This window comes from Lacerta agilis, chromosome 4, assembly GCF_009819535.1.
Source record: "Lacerta agilis isolate rLacAgi1 chromosome 4, rLacAgi1.pri, whole genome shotgun sequence".
Classification (NCBI taxonomy): Eukaryota; Metazoa; Chordata; class Lepidosauria; order Squamata; family Lacertidae; genus Lacerta; species Lacerta agilis.
The window spans coordinates 88700836-88716984 of NC_046315.1; the positions used below are offsets into that span (position 1 = coordinate 88700836).

The following is a 16149-nucleotide window of genomic DNA, read 5'->3' on the forward strand; positions in this document are numbered from 1 at the left end:
GGGGGTCATCTGTGCACATCAATTTTATGGCGACCACAATGAATGCTCAGTCTATCTGATACTTTCCTTCTTCCTCCATTACCTTTAATAGGGTCTCTCCCTTGACCTTAATGGATGGGTGAGTTCATAGGGGAAGGAGAACTTTTTAAGCTATGCAGGTTCCAGGCTGTTAAAGAGCTTTTATAAGCTAATAACAGTATCCAAAATGGGACCCTAAAGGACATTGGCAGTCAGTACAAATTGCCACAAAATGGTTGGATATGCACCTGCCTTCTAAGTCCTGCCAGGAGCTGAACTGCAGCACTTAATATCAACTACAGTTTCCAAACCACCTTCAAGGAGAACCCAAGACAGAATGTGTAGCACTGGTTGTCATTGCATGCCAAAGGAGCTGTACAAATCTGTACTTTTAAAAGGGAATAGTATATTTAATGGATTATAAAGCCATCAAAGGCTGCTAGTCATGATGGCTGGATGTTGGTTCTAGCATGCCTTTGACTATCTCATCTGTTTATGAGCTATGGTCAGCAGGGTAGATATGATTTAAATCAAACTGATTTAAATCACGATTTAAATCACTAGTCAGTAAGGCTCAGAGCCGATTTAAATAAAAAAATATGATTTAAATAAAAAAATCCAATTTAAATTTTAAAAAAATCTGATTTTTTAAATTTAAATCGGCCCTGAGCCTTACTGACTTAAATGTGATTTAAATCGTGATTTAAATTAGTTTGATTTAAATCAAATCCACCCTGATGGTCAGGCACTGGAGGGAATTGGGATGTTGGACTTGATTGTCTTCTGGGTTGATTCAGAGGATCACTTCTTATGTTCTCAAAATAATATATGAGCCCAAATATGTAGAACCATTAGGAATTTCACAGTATTTTCAGAGTCTGAGGCACAAATTAAGCATTGCTGCATTCCCCCCCCACACACATTTACTTGGGAAGAAACCTCATAGAATTTGATGGAATTTACTTCTCAGTAAACATTTGCTGTGTTTTAGGCCCATTACCCTCAACAAAAAAATGCTGAGTGTTTGCTACACTTCATTCATCCCCCCACCCCCTGAAAATCAGTTCGACTTCAGTGCTGAATTTTAGTTTTTCCTTTTCATCTCTCTAAGTGGTTTTAGGCTTAATTCTCCCCACAATTCCTTAAACAGGAACCCAAAAAAGTAAGAAACGAACTATTTCCTGTTAATTTGCCACCTGGCAACAATGATCAACAAATAGAAGAAAATGCATGTTTGCTAAGACAAAATGAAGTAGCAAATTAAAAGTATTTCTCTCCCTTTTTCACTCTTTAAATTTGTTATTAACTAATCTTGAAGTACACGGGAAATGGCAAACTCATTGTTCAAGCTCCAGGAGTAATAAAGGAGAAAAACAGGTTGATTCATGCATAGCCATCTCTTGCGGTGCTTATGAGGGTTCAGCCACTCGTGGATATTGCTTGTCGAGCTCAGTGCCATTGATTTTCAGCGTAATATATTTTTTGCCTTTGTCATCCATGCTATTTGATAACAAGGGTGTGCGATCTAGAGAGGGAGATAAACAAAGTTGTAGGCTACTGTGCTTATCACAAAAAAAAAAATTGCTGCTCACTAAAAGTCTATGATTGTCACACAATACTTGTTTACCAGCGAGGCTAATATGAACACAGAGCAGCTCCCAGTTATCAGCAGTGCTTTTTCCCCCCTAAAAAAATAATGTTTAGGGGTACTACTATTAAACGCTCGCTTCTGTCTGAGACTCAGGAAACACCGTAACAGGAAACGAGGCCACCATTGGGGGTAGCAACAGAACTGACGATTCACTGTGCTATTCAATGGAACTGAAGATTCACCGTGCTGGAGAAAAAAACTAAAATTTAGTTAGATTCACAAAATGTTTAGGTATATCCGTACTTCCCTGCATCCCCTCCCAGGAAAAAGCACAGGTTACCAGTAATGTTCTGGTTCTCTTGGGCTCCTCCCAACAAACTCTTTCTTGAGTATTCATCATGGTTTTGCTTGTGCAAAGCTTATGTGGGAGTTATACAAGGGGTTATACAATGCCTGCTCTTTACAGAGCATTCTTTCCAGTTCATTTGCATTGAGGTTATATGACAGTGAACATTAATCCTGATTTGCTTGCATGGATGTGGCACATCTTCCCAAATCAGTCATTTATCCCACACTTTTTAGCGCGCTTCCTCCATCCCTTTCCTAGATACAAAAACTCTGTTTTGTCATTGCACCAGAGCAGGTTAATCACTTTAATCGTGAAGCCTACACTTCCAGTTTGCAGCTGAATCCCCTCCGCAAAACGTTGACAGTCTGAAGGTCACCCTTGTTAAACTTTTTGTTGTGAGGAATGGGGAAAGTGGGGAGCAGGGGCGAGGTTCTGCATTTTAAAAAGCCAAAACACCACACAAGGCTGCCTTTGGTGGTTTCACCCCTATCTTTCTTGGGTAAAGGGACATGACTCAGTAGGAGAGCATCTGCTTTGTATGCAGAATTTCTCAGGGTCAACCCCCAGCATCTCCAAGCAGGTTTGGGAGAGAATTTCTGTCTGAAATCCTGGAAAGCTGTGGCCTGTCAAACTTGACAATACTGAATTAGATGGGCCAATGATCTTAAGCAGTATAATGAATCTTCTTGTGTTTCCTTATATCTCTTATGTTCAGGCTTTTATGATCCCATTTCCCTGCTGCATGTTTAGTGGGAAAACTTCATCCATTTAGCTACTTGGAAATGCTGCTTGATTTTCTTCTGACTTTTTCACCTATTAAGGCTTTGCGTGACCACTGAGCTCTAAGAGTTTCTCCTCTCTATGGCCCACCTTTCCTCTATCTCCTGTAGATCAATTTAGCCAATTATCTCAGTTGGATAGCTCAGTTGGTTAAAGCATGGTGCCAAGCATGCCAGGCTCACAGGTTTGATCCCCATATGGGACAGCTGCATATTCCTGCTTTACAGGGGGTTTGACCTAGATGATCCACAGGGTCTCTTCCAGCTCTACAATGGTTCTAAGATCTTGTTCTCTCCTCTACTTTGCCTCAGTTTGAATAAGGATGGACAAATCTGTCAATTTCAATTTAGCTTGGTTTCTTATTTTTCTCAAGCTCAAGTTCAGCTCACCTCATCAGCTTGCAGATTTTGAAAATAACATGTCCTTGTGAAAATCTGCAGCATGGGGAATTGAAGAACCATGGAGACCATGTTGAACTATGCCAGGCAACCCCAAACTCGGCCCTCCAGATGTTTTGGGACTACAATTCCCATTGGTCCTGCTAGCTAGGGATGATGGGGGTTGTAGTCCCAAAACATCTGGAGGGCTGAATTTGGGGATGCCTGAACTATGCTTACATGTCACATTGGTAAACAGTAGTGCACCAGAAATTTTTGCCATCAGAGGGTGAACACACTTAGTCCCTCCAGCATGCTGCTCACATCCTGTCTGTGGCACATCAACATTGCTCCAGGCCACATCTTTCTCTTTGCTCCTCCTTTCCTATCAATCATGAGCACATTGGCACAAAGGCAAGCAAGATCCAAACTAGATGTGACATTAATTTTGCGAATCCTATTAACATGCAGTTTTTTTGTGTTGTTGTGTTTTTAAAAAATGCAAATGGCAGCTCAAGGCTTTGTTGTTGTTAAAATATTACCTTTCCTTGGCCCAGACCTGATGCTGCTTGCCCTGGGTGGCTATTTACATAGTAATAATAATAATAATAAAAAACAAAGAACCACACACATTAATTTGATTTATGCAACAGACTTTGTGTCTACTTTTATCCAAAGGCAAAAAGGTCTAAGGTGGTTGCATTGTGGCAAGAAAGTACTATACTGAGGGCCTTGAAAATATACCTCAAAGTGCTATTGCTTACTGAACGCGAAAGAAAAGCAATTGAAACTCGTACTTACTGTCTGTATTTTCATGTCTATAATTCTATCTAATATTTCATGGGCCTTCAAGACTTCAGTGGTCCCGTAATAACAATAGCATCCTATGCTCAAAGTCTGTTGATACCCTGGAGTCACAGGGGCTCTTTTGAACTGTAAGGACTGTGTCATGTTCTATTTTCTTCCTCAAGCACCTTGGCTAAAATGGTGCTCAAATGAACTGTTTTGTTCATGTCAAGCTCAAGACTGATTTAAGCAGGAAGGAGCTCTTTCTCTTTTCATTGTCTTGAGTTCTTAAGGGCTTCAAGAACACTAAGAAAGGATAGCATAGATAATATATCTCATAAGATAGGTCAAGGGGCAATGAAGCTAGGTTTTTTTTTAATGGTTTTATTTTAGAATAAGGCTGGAATCCTAACCCACTTACCTGGAAGTAAACCCCATTAGACTCAGTAGGGCGTATTTCTAAATAGACATGGTTACAATCAGGGCTTTTTTTTATCCGGAACTCACCAGAATTCAGTCCCAGCACCTCTCAAGGAGACGCCATTGCCATTATAAGAGAACAAGCGAGGTGTTCATGGTGAGTTCCGGCACCTCTTTTTCTAGAAAAATAGCACTGCTTTAAAAATGCTATGTAAATTGCATGCAGGCTGCAATCCCAGAGACATTTACTTTGGAGTAAGTCTCATCAAGCTCAGTGGGATTTATTTTTGAGTGGACATGTACAAGATTCTGAGCGAGCTCTCTTTCCTCTTCTGGTGTGGGTGCCATCGCCGCTGCAGCTCCAAGATGGGCAAGTTTATGAAACCAGGGGAAGTCGTCCTTGTCGTTGCTGGGCGTTACTCTGGACGCAAAGCTATTATTGTTAAGAATATTGATGATGGCACCTCTGACCACCCCTACAGCCACGATCTGGTGGCTGGCTTCGGTCGCTACCCACACAAAGTGACGGCCAGCATGGGCAAGTAGAAGATTGTGAAGCATTCCAAGTCCTTTGTGAAGGTCTCCAATTACAAACACACAATGCCTACCAGGTACTCTGTTGATATTCCCCTTGACAAGACCGTTTTCAACATGGATGTCTTTGGGGACCCTGCGCTGAAACATAAAGCCCGGCTAGAGGCCAAAGTGAAATTTGAGGAGAGATAGAAGACAGGCAGGTTTATCGAGAAGCTCCAATTCTGAGTGGCGTGCATTTGCACCCACCAATAAATATTTTTGAAAAGCGCCCCCTCCCCAAGATTGCACTGTTCCCATTGAAATCATGACTAGCTTGGTTTCAATGGGACTCATATTCAACTAACTGAAATGGTACAGCCATGCAGCACATTGGATGCATTTGTTATACTCCTTTGGTTTGTCAACTGCGAGAAAATTCTGTGGAGGGTTCAGTAATGCCTCACATTGATAACTCTCTAGTAGGACAGGGTGTGGGGGCAATACAGTGGTACCTCTGGTTAAGTACTTAATTCATTCCAGAGGTCCGTTCTTAACCTGAAACTGTTCTTAACCTGAAGCACCACTTTAGCTAATGGGGCCTCCCGCTGCCGCTGCGCCACCAGAGCACAATTTCTGTTCTTATCCCAAAGCAAAGTTCTTAACCTGAAGCGTTATTTCTGGGTTAGCGGAGTATGTAACCTGAAGCATATGTAACCTGAAGTGTATGTAACCCGAGGTACCACTGTAACTGGTCATCCACCTTTGCAGGATGCATTGCCTGGTTACTTCAATCTCTCTTTTTGTATCTCTCCATGTAGCCATTGGCATGTGACTTGCTCTCAGCTGTGGCATATTTGTTTTGTGGACTCCTAGTGCATCCTGTGGTTCCGTTGGGTGGCTGCCAGCATCTCCCATGGCCAGTTGTCCAGGAACATACAAAGACAAGGAAATGTTTCTTACTGTCTGCTTTTTATTCACTATTTACAGAGAGAGGCTTTGGAGCCCAGCCTCTTGGATAATAGCATTGTCCTGAGTGAATCTCCACCCCCATGTCTCCCATTTCCTCATTCGTCATCTCTATGGGTGCTGCTACGTGCCCTCTGTCTTTGAGCTCTTTGCTCTCCTACTTTCAAGGTTTGCCAGGTTCTGGAAGAGATGGGGTCTGGAATGCTTTCTAAAGACACTGTGTCCATCAGCTGTCACTCACTTGGTGCTTCCTCCTCCTCCTCTCCAATTATTTTCAAACTTTCCCCCTCGTTTGCCTCTGAGCTGTGACCTCCCTCAAACCCCTGTTGTAATTCTGAACGTTCTCCTTCTTCTCTGGAAGGGTCAGGCTAGGGAGGCGTTCTCCACCATTCCTCCTCTGCCCAGTCCCTGACAGGTGTCTCACTTGATCTGGGCCATGCTAGCATAGCTGCACCAATGTTTCCTTTATTGTTAAATATTGCATAAATGACTGTATATTCACATTCATTATAATTGCAATAGCCCACAGCTCCATGTGCATATGGGTCCAAATGTACACAGAAAGCGGAACATGACCAGAACCTGGCCTCTCATTGCAGCACAGAGTGGCTCTCTCCTCACATATTACACTGTTGCTGAAATTACTGAAAGTGAAAAAAATGTTGGTAACATACTAACTGTAGGATCAGAGGCATTGAAATACAGTATCAGTCTCCGGGTGACAGCAGGAGGAGACGGTTGCCCTCATCCACTCCTGCTATAGGCACCTATTTGGTCGCTATGGGCTTTTCGTATGTTCTTATGAACGTAATGAGTTCTGCAAGAGACCTAAGGGAAAGCTTTTCAGGCATCGCAAATTACAGCCATAGCTAAAAACATGAGGCTCATTCATAAATTTAGTGTTCATTAATAAAGCTGGTATTACTGTGGTGTCACTTTAAAAAGAAATACAGCAAGTTGACCAATTTAGAGTGGCAACCATATATTTTAGTAAACAAATTCCTATTTTCTTTATTGTGACTTAACTGTCGTATGTTTGCAGATTTGTTGCATTCATCTAAATGACTGGGAATTGCTTGCAAATAGTGCCAACCCCTATATATTCATTAATTTATTCATTGCTACTGGTGATTGCATTATGTTAGACAAAACAGAGTCATTTAGAGTTAAACCATGCCTAAATTAAATGGTTTTCTACATTTTCCCCCATACCAGAAACAGGATGAGATTAATGTCCTATGGTTCTCTAGGTGTTGACTCCCCCCCCCCAGATGAAAACAAGAGTCTTCTGCCCTTTAAGTACGGTAGCTGAAACGGGAGGTGTTAATTGCTTGCCCAGTGAAGAAAATGCTGAGGTTTTCTCTCTGCCTTAAATCTTAATTGTGACCTTTATTCTCAAGACCAACATATTTTATTTCAAAGAGAAGCAGACAAAAATAAGTGTGGGATTCCTTATGCACCTTTTATGTCTAGTTACAGGTAGGTAGCCGTGTTGGTCTGCCATAGTCAAAACAAAATATAAAATCAAAAAATCAAAATAATCCTTCCAGTAGCACCTTAGAGACCAACTAAGTTTTCGTGTGCATGCACACTTCTGTTTTGACCCTTTATCTCTGTTATAGCACTCAGCTTCTATTCTTTGTCATTTTTTTTCTCAACATCTATTTTTGCCACACACCCTTTCATGATGTTGCATTTTCATTGATCTTGATCTGTTCTAAATAGCAGACATAAAGTGCAGCGTCATTCAGCATAAGCAGACCTGAGTAGGAAATGCATTCATGCCCTTTTTTCACACCTTTCATTGACTGCCTAACACTAATCCGGAGGTGTCTGGGGGTGGTTCAATATTTGCTAGTGTGAGTCTTTCCTTGGTGGACAACAGAAAATGTTAGCTGATATCTTGATCAAGATAGCAAACTTTTTTTTATAAATGAATGGAAATGGTTTATTGAATATTTACAAATAAATTGAAAACAGATAAGAACATCGGCAGAATTATTGTAATAGCCTGCAGTTTTATAAGAGTATATATTTAAAGTAGACGAATAAATGAGCAAATTAAGTTGATTTGGATATGCAGAAGATATTAAAAAATAAATTTAAGGAAGTGCAGAATGAGGGGGAAGGATGTCAGGTTTTGAAATGTTAGAATGATTATAAAATTATTGAAATGTACGAAATTGAACATTATAAATAGAATAACAAATCAAATCCGGAAAAAAGAGAAAGAAAAGAGAAAATGTTAGTTTTTGGTCATTTATCAGCCTGGGACAGTAGCAAAAATTCTGGCAAGTGAATACACATTGGCTCTTCAAGCTGTAAATTGTGGTAAATAACTTACAATTAAGATGTGAAGTTTACATATTTTTTGTAGACCAATAACAAGGGAAGGATACTTTTGGGAAATTAGGCTCAGCATCTGTTCATCATTGATAATGCGGTGTTCCTTACATATACAGGATGTGGCTTAATTTGCATTGATTATTAGATTGGACATTGTGTGTGTGTTTGTGTGTGTGTGTGTGTGTGTGTGGTCAATTTCATGTTTTCTAGCTATACACTGTTATGTGCTAAGTTTCTGTTATACTCTCAACAGGTATATAGGATATATTCAGATATTTGCAACCTAACTAACTTCATTGTTTGTGTGGAATCTACTTTCTTTTTACTTATGAGACTGTAGCTGAAAGTAAACAAGAGTGTTCTAAGTGACAAAGCCTGAAGAATGCACAACAGATATAGTGTGTTGCAGTCACAGGGGAGGAACTTTGTAGGGTATATCAAAGTGTCATTTGAATGTTTCATTTGTATTTTTTAGGGCAAGTCAACATTCAGGTTGTACCATATGGGTCAGCACAAAAACCTTTCTTTCTTTTGAAATCAGCTGTTTTCTGACTTGTCTCCCTCTGCTGTACCCTCTGTAAAATAAAATTAGCTGCTGGATAAACAGCTCCATCTGATTCATTCAAGTTCTAGAATACCAAAGCCTAAGAATCTTAAGGATCACCTGTTCAAATGGCCTCTCGTTGTTAGGCTACAAACTATGCTAAGAAAGAGCATAGCTGCAGTCAGGGCTTTTTTTAAAAAAAACAAAACAAAAAACCGAAACTCAGTTCCGGCACCTCTCAGGTGGGTGCCATTGCCATTAAAAGAGAACAAGCGAGGTGTTCATGGTGAATTCTGGCACCTCTTTTTCTAGAAAAATAGCACTGGCTGCAGTACACATTTCCAAATGCACTGCTAATTATTCCTATTCTCTGAATGCTGCTTCATTCCCCATCAAATGAGCCAGCGATGATCAAATTTTCTAGCTTAAGAGAATCTTCATCTACTTGTCTGCTAAGGAATCCCTACAGACATCTGCTAATAAGTAGATGCCCTTTATTATTGGCAGTTCATAGAATGGTAGAGTTGAAAGTGACCCTCCTGCAATGCAGGAATCTTTTGCCCAACGTGTGGCTTGAACCCACGACCCTGAGATTAAGAGTCTCATGCTTTACTGACAGAGCTATGTATGTGTCTTGATTGAACCATTTGGAAAAACGGAGATAAATTAAATGACTAGAAACTCTCTCGAAAACACACAGTAAAGAAATTAATTATTCTGGTGTGTATATATATCTCACAAGGCAACCCAGTGATTTTAGCCCCTTTGTCTCTCTTCATTTTATTGCAAGGCACGAAACTCAAAATAGTTTCAGTAAGTAGTTTTTCTCACTCACGCAGAGAAAGATGGAGCGGTGGAAGAGCTGGCTGCAGCAGTGGGGAAGAGATGACAAAACAATGACTTTTGTAATTGAAAACTTTGAGGACTGTGAGTTCAGAACAGCCAGCAAAGCTTTGCCTGTTGTAGTTGGTCCCACTTTATTGGCATGCTTTGGTATCTGTTTAGTATATAGAGACCATTACACAACTGATTGGATACGCTGGGCTGTCAAATAATTTGATTTCACTGGAGCATGGTGTCTACAAATATCGGTTGGGGACAGGTTTATGGGCCCTCCCACGTCTTGGAGGCAGCGGTTGATGGTTTGTGCAAGTTGGCTTCAGGCTTGGAAATGCATTTCTGGTTGTGCTACGCCTTAACAGAAAGAAAGAGGTTTCCATTTTTTTCTGCCATAAAATGAAAGCAATAATCAATGTACTATACTATACTATAAAATAAATAAGACACAGTATTGTAGATGATAAAAATTAAAATTATTTTTTTTTTCTTACCTGCACTGATGATAGTCATTGTTTGAATGGGGGGGGGGGGGCTTTTATCCATTTCCACAGTAACGCAATCAATCAGTCAGGAGCTGAACTGGGTTCCACACAGTCACCCCCCCCCCCAAAAAAAAAAATTAACTGAAAAAGCCACAAAAACGCAAAATAAATTGCAAAAATAAAAGTGCCAAACTTAATCCATTCCGGAAATCAGTTTCACTTCCGAAATGTTCAAAAACCAAGGGGCAGCTTCTGATTGGTGCAGGCGCCCCGGAAACAATGGCCGACAGCCGCACCAGCCATTTGGCTTCCGAAAAACGTTAAAAAACCAGAACACTTACTTCCGGGTTTTCGGCGTTTGAGAACCAAGTCGTTTGAGAACCAAGGTACCACTGTATCAGCAAATAATAATTAAACAGACATTCACAATTACAATAAATAATTTCTAAACTGTAATCAATGAAAACAACAGCAAGTCACAGTGCATAAAATAACACAATACAAATTGAGAAGCAAAGACATATACTGGTAACTTATAAAATTATTTTAAAAATATTATTAGTTAAATAAATGATGCATTTCCCTGGTTTTCAGTTGAAGTAATTGGGTGGCTACCAAGCACATCAGACTAGTGCACACACTGATTTTCTCCCTTTTATCTTAGAAAATAAACACTTGTGGTACTATGACCTAGAAGACCAGGGTCTCGATCCTCACTCAGCCATTAATCTCACCGGGGGGACATTGGGGTTAGTCACTGCCTCTCATCCTAACCTACCTTTGCAGTCAAAACAAAATAAAATAAAATAAAAAATTCCTTCCAGTAGCACCTTAGAGACCAACAAAGTTTGTTCTTGGTATGAGCTTTCGTGTGCATGCACACTTCGTGCTGTGAGGGTAAAAGGAGGAACAGAGAGCCAATGCACGCCACCTTGAGCTCATTGGAGGAAAAAGGTTTACATAAATATAATGAACAGATAAATAAATAAATAACAGTGGGGAGGCTAACCTTTTTGGAGCCAAGGGCCATAGTGACACATGGCCAACACCTCTGAGGGTGCATTTCAAAATCGACAGGGTCAAAGTGGTGTGACAGTTCTAAGGTGATTTTGCAATTGTGAATTAGGTCCCACAGTTTGAATCTAGATCATGCAGCGTGACCAAAAGGAGACATAATTTCTGTTCCTATAGACTAGAGCAGTTATGAAAGAAGAAGAAGAAGAGTTTGGATTTGATATCCCGCTTTATCACTACCGGAAGGGGTCTCAAAGCGGCTAATATTCTCCTTTCCCTTCTTCCCCCACAACAAACACTCTGTGAGGTGAGTGGGGCTGAGAGACTTCAAAGAAGTGTGACTAGCCCAAGGTCACCCAGCAGCTGCATGTGGAGGAGCAGGGAATCGAACCCAGTTCACAAGATTACAAGTCTACCGCTTTTAACCACTATACCACACTGGCATGAAACATGTCGTGGGACGGGGGGGGGGGGCGGAGGAAGAGAAAAAGAACAAAGCACAAGAAAATCATAAATGAAATATAATCTATAAAAACACCAGGCACCTACACACATCAGACACTTGCAAGTGTCCTGATTTCACAGGGATAGTCCTCGAATTACAGAAGCCATTCTGGTTTCTGATTTGATCCCAGACTGTCCCACTTGCCCTTTTTGAAGGATGTCCCTCTTTTCATCTGATAAATGTTGGAGAGGGTGGACTAGGATGTCCCCCTTTTCATCAGAGAAAGGTTGGGGAGGGTGGAATAGGATGTCCCTATTTATATTCGATAAATGTTGGGGGGGATGGAATAGGATGTGTCCCTCTTTTCATCTGAGAAAGGTTGGAGGGAAATGGAACAGGATGTCCCTATTTATACTTGAGAAATGTTGGAGAGGATGGAATAGGATATTCCTCTTTTCATCAGAGAAAGGTTGGAGAGGGTGAAATAGGATGTCCCTATTTATACCTGAGAAATGTTGGAGGGGTTGGAATAGGATGCGTCCCTCTTTTCATTGGATAAATGTTGGAGGGGATTCATGCATGCATGTCCACACACCCAGTATGGTCCCAGGGCCTGAGGGTATATGATAAAGCTGTCTTGCTGAAGCTTAGCTGGTTCAACAGTGGTCAATCTGTGGAGAGAAAACTGTACACCGGGAGAAGAATACAAACAGGTTTTCAAATTTCTCCTGAATGTTAAAAATGAGAGAGACAGATGCCTCTCACCAGGGAAGGCATTGCACAAAAGGGGAACCAGCCACCCAGAACACCTGTTACAGGAAACAACAACAACAACAACATTTTATTAATTTGTGGATTGCTTTTCACATAGGTCTTGGGTCATTTTACAATCATGAAATAAAAACAACTGAAGATAGGCTTGAAAACAAATGAACACCCAAAGGCAAAGACCATACATTTTCCAGCTGAAAAAGCTTGTTGAAACAAACAAAAAAATGTCTTCTGTTGTTTCCGGAAAGTACAAATAGTGGGTGTTCGTCATATAATAATCATTTCAGACAATTATAAGCCTCGGGCAAAAAGATTTAAGGGGCCTGGATTAAAATGGCAGATAGATTGTGTGTGATGTTAGCAATTTACTGTTTCTTAGCTTCTGTCTCTCATCTGTTAAACTGGCTTAATCATAATCTCCTTCACAGGGCTGATTTGAAGGTGAGGGAGGGGCTGTAAATCTCTTGGCGCACCAAGGCATAAAGCTTGCACCTTGTTATGCATTTGCAAGTCCCACTGAAACCAATGGACCGTAATGTATTGGATTGAAACCATTCTATACACAGTAAAAAGAAGATGGGTGGGCGAGATGCAATTATCCTTGTAAAATATAGGCAAAGCATAGGCGGCGGTAAAATCCACTTAATTTTACAACCAGTGGTGTTTAACATTTAGTAAGAAGGTTACCTTTCTTTAAACTGGTCATTAGACAAATTTCCAAAGGTAAGCTGGCTCTGAGCATATTAGGTGCTCACTGAGACGATCGAGTATTTTAGTGTAACAGATCCGAGCAAATGCTGTTTACCTTGCTTAAGATGGGCTCTTGCAGAATCCTAACTGGAGGCTCTTTCAGTGATGTCCTTTAGAAAGAAATCAGTGTGTCATCTGCCAGCTGTTTCTCTGTAAAATGCATTAAGAGTACACAGCTAATTAGGACTGACCTTTTCCAATATTCATCACACCGTCGCTTTACCGTGCCGAAACTTTGCTTTCAAGAAGATGCCGAGGATCTTTGCATAAAGGGACCACGACTAGTTTTACATTTTTTTCTTTTGTTATGATAGCTTCAAGAATCTTCCCCAGGTATTTTATGTTGCTGTTCTCATTTTTATTCCACAAAATGATGCAGCAAGGCAATGAATGGAACAGAAGCTTTGTTTGATTGTTTCACCATCCTGCTTCATTCAGCCTAATTCTTGCATTATTATTATTATTTTAAATCAATTAAATGAGGATGAGGTAGCCTTCCAGATGTTAATGGATTCTGACTCACACCATCTCTATGTCAGCATGGTCTTAGGGGGTGAGGGTGGGAATTGCGAGTCCAGAAAAATCTAGAGGGTCGCAGGTTCCTTTTCTTGAATTAAAATAAAAGAGGTTGCTTTTTCAACTTGTAACAAAGGACCAGTTTGGGAGTCATGGAAGCAGAGGGATATGGTAGATTTCTTTGTGATATAGCACAGGGGTGGCCAACTCCCAAGAGACTGCAATCTACTCACAGACTTAAAAACGGGCAGTGATCTTCCCCCTTTTGGGGTTCAGGTCAAAGTTGTTGAGCATTTTTTTGGGGGGGGAGCCAAAGTTATTGAGCTTCTTTGGGGGGAGCCAGTGATCTACCAGTGATCTACCACAGGCATCCGGTGATCTACTGGTAGATCACAATCTACCTGTTGGACATGCCTGATATAGCACATAGGGACAGCTTATGCAAACAGATAAAGGAGCTTCTCAGTGCTGTTTTTATAGAAAACAAGGCACCAGAGCTCATAATGAACACCTCCTCTTGTTCTCTTATAACGGCCATGATGCCTACCCAAGAGGTGCCAGAACTGAGCTCTGGCAAGTTCTAGCTGGGAAAAAAAGCCCTTGACCTCGTTAATTTGCCAGCCAATATCACATGCTCTCTAGCCCTTTATTGATGTTTCCATGCTCAGCTGTCTTGTTGACCCCAGCCCCTTCTCTTCTCTGAATTTCAACAGAGTTCATCAGCATGAGACCATAGTTGCATGTGGAAACTTGGAGAGAAAGGTACAGGACAGACTTGTTTCGTCCCAAATTTGGCACTGTTATGTCTGTAGGCTCCACAGATAATTGGGTACAGCAGCCCAAAGTACCTGCAGTGGCACTCTTGTAACTGAAAGCAAGTGAGAATCACTTTTCAAAGATTTGCTTCTCCAGGGCGGGGAACCTGTGACTCTCCAGCTCTTCCTGGACTTCAACTCCCATTAACACTTATCACTGGCCATGTTTCTGGAGATGATTGACATTGGACTCCAGCAACATCCAGCAACATCTGAAGAACTACAGGGCCTCCCACTTACGGTTTTTTATGCTAGACAGTTAATGTGCCAGCAATAATCTCATGTGCGCTTAATCACTCATAACCAGACATATCTGATTCTCTGCCGCTAAAAGCTTCACTATTCATAATTAAGTGATAACAGCCAAAAGAAACTAGCAAAATCTGGAAATGCACAGGATGAAGGCTTGAAGGAAGGTTCAAGTCTGTGTTATTACTGAGGTACAGTAGGTAAGACTAGCATGGCATGTTGCATCCTGAAATATAACTTTAATAACAATTGCTCCTTGCTGTGGTTTTCACACACAACTAAATAAAAGTTTTGAATTATGTGAGAAATGGATGGGGACACACTACAACCTCCCCATTCACCCCTACTGCAAAATGAAATTTGAGAAATACAGAAATTAAATCTCATCTGAAGTAGCCAGGGCCTCCAATATTTCCAATGAAAGAGCCGTCCGCCCCCCCAAAAAAGTTCCGTGGTAGCTGTGCATTGGGCATACTCGCATCACAGTGGGACGTGGATGACGCTGTGGTCTAAACCACTGAGCCTCTTGGGCTTGGTGATCAGAAGGTCAGTGGTTCAAATCCCAGCAACGGGGTGAGCTCCCGTTGCTCTGTCCCAGCTCCTGCCAACCTAGCAGTTCGAAAGCATGCCAGTGCAAGTAGATAAATAGGTACCGCTGCGGTGGGAAGGTAAATGGTGTTTCTGTGTGCTCTGGATTCCGTCACGGTGTTCCATTGTGCCAGAAGCAGTTTAGTCATGCTGGCCACATGACCTGGAAAGCTGTCTGCAAAAATGCCTGCTTCCTTGGCCTGAAAGCCACAACCCCATAGTCGCCTTCCACTTAAGCGTCCAGGGGTCCTTTACCTTTACCTTACTCGCATCACACACACAAACCATGGCACATCTGCACGACACATCAGCACCCTCAGCAGCATGCACAGGTGACTTCAGCATGCCCGGGGGCGCCTCAGTCATGAGGGCAAGGTGGCACGCTTGCTTTTCACTCGTTGTTCTTTCTTGATGTTTTCACCAAACACATGCACAGCAAGGAAACTAATATGGGAAAACCAGTAGAAATAGAGCCAACCTGCTGCTTTTAAAGGCTGTATGTACTCAGAAATAACATGTCCATGGTTCTTGTTGTTTAGCCGTTTAGCCGTGTCCGACTCTTCGTGACCCCATGGACCAGAGCATGCCAGGCACTCCTGTCTTCCACTGCCTCCCGCAGTTTGGTCAGACTCATGTTGGTAGCTTCGAGAACACTGTCCAACCATCTTGTCCTCTGTCATCCCCTTCTCCTTGTGCCCTCCATCTTTCCCAACATCAGGGCCTTTTCCAGGGAGTCTTCTCTTCTCATGAGGTGGCCAAAGTATTGGAGCCTCAGCTTCAGGATCTGTCCTTCCAGTAAGCTCTCAGGGCTGATTTCCTTCAGAATGGATAGGTTTGATCTTCTTGCAGTCCATGGGACTCTCAAGAGTCTCCTCCAGCACCAGAATTAAAAAGCATCAATTCTCCGGTGATCAGCCTTCTTGGCCATCCTTTAAAACAAAGCTCCAGCTGCAGATGTCTTTCCAACATTTTATATAAGTATTATT

At 41.6% G+C, this 16149-nt stretch overlaps 1 protein-coding gene and 1 pseudogene across 2 annotated transcripts in view; both read left to right on the forward strand.

The window, feature by feature from the left end:
- Nucleotides 1–16149, forward strand: part of GPC6 (glypican 6) — a 740852-nt gene that overhangs the window by 133337 nt on the left and 591366 nt on the right. The gene's annotated exons all lie outside the window — the stretch shown is intronic.
- On the forward strand, nt 4638–5083 carry LOC117046098 (annotated as a pseudogene).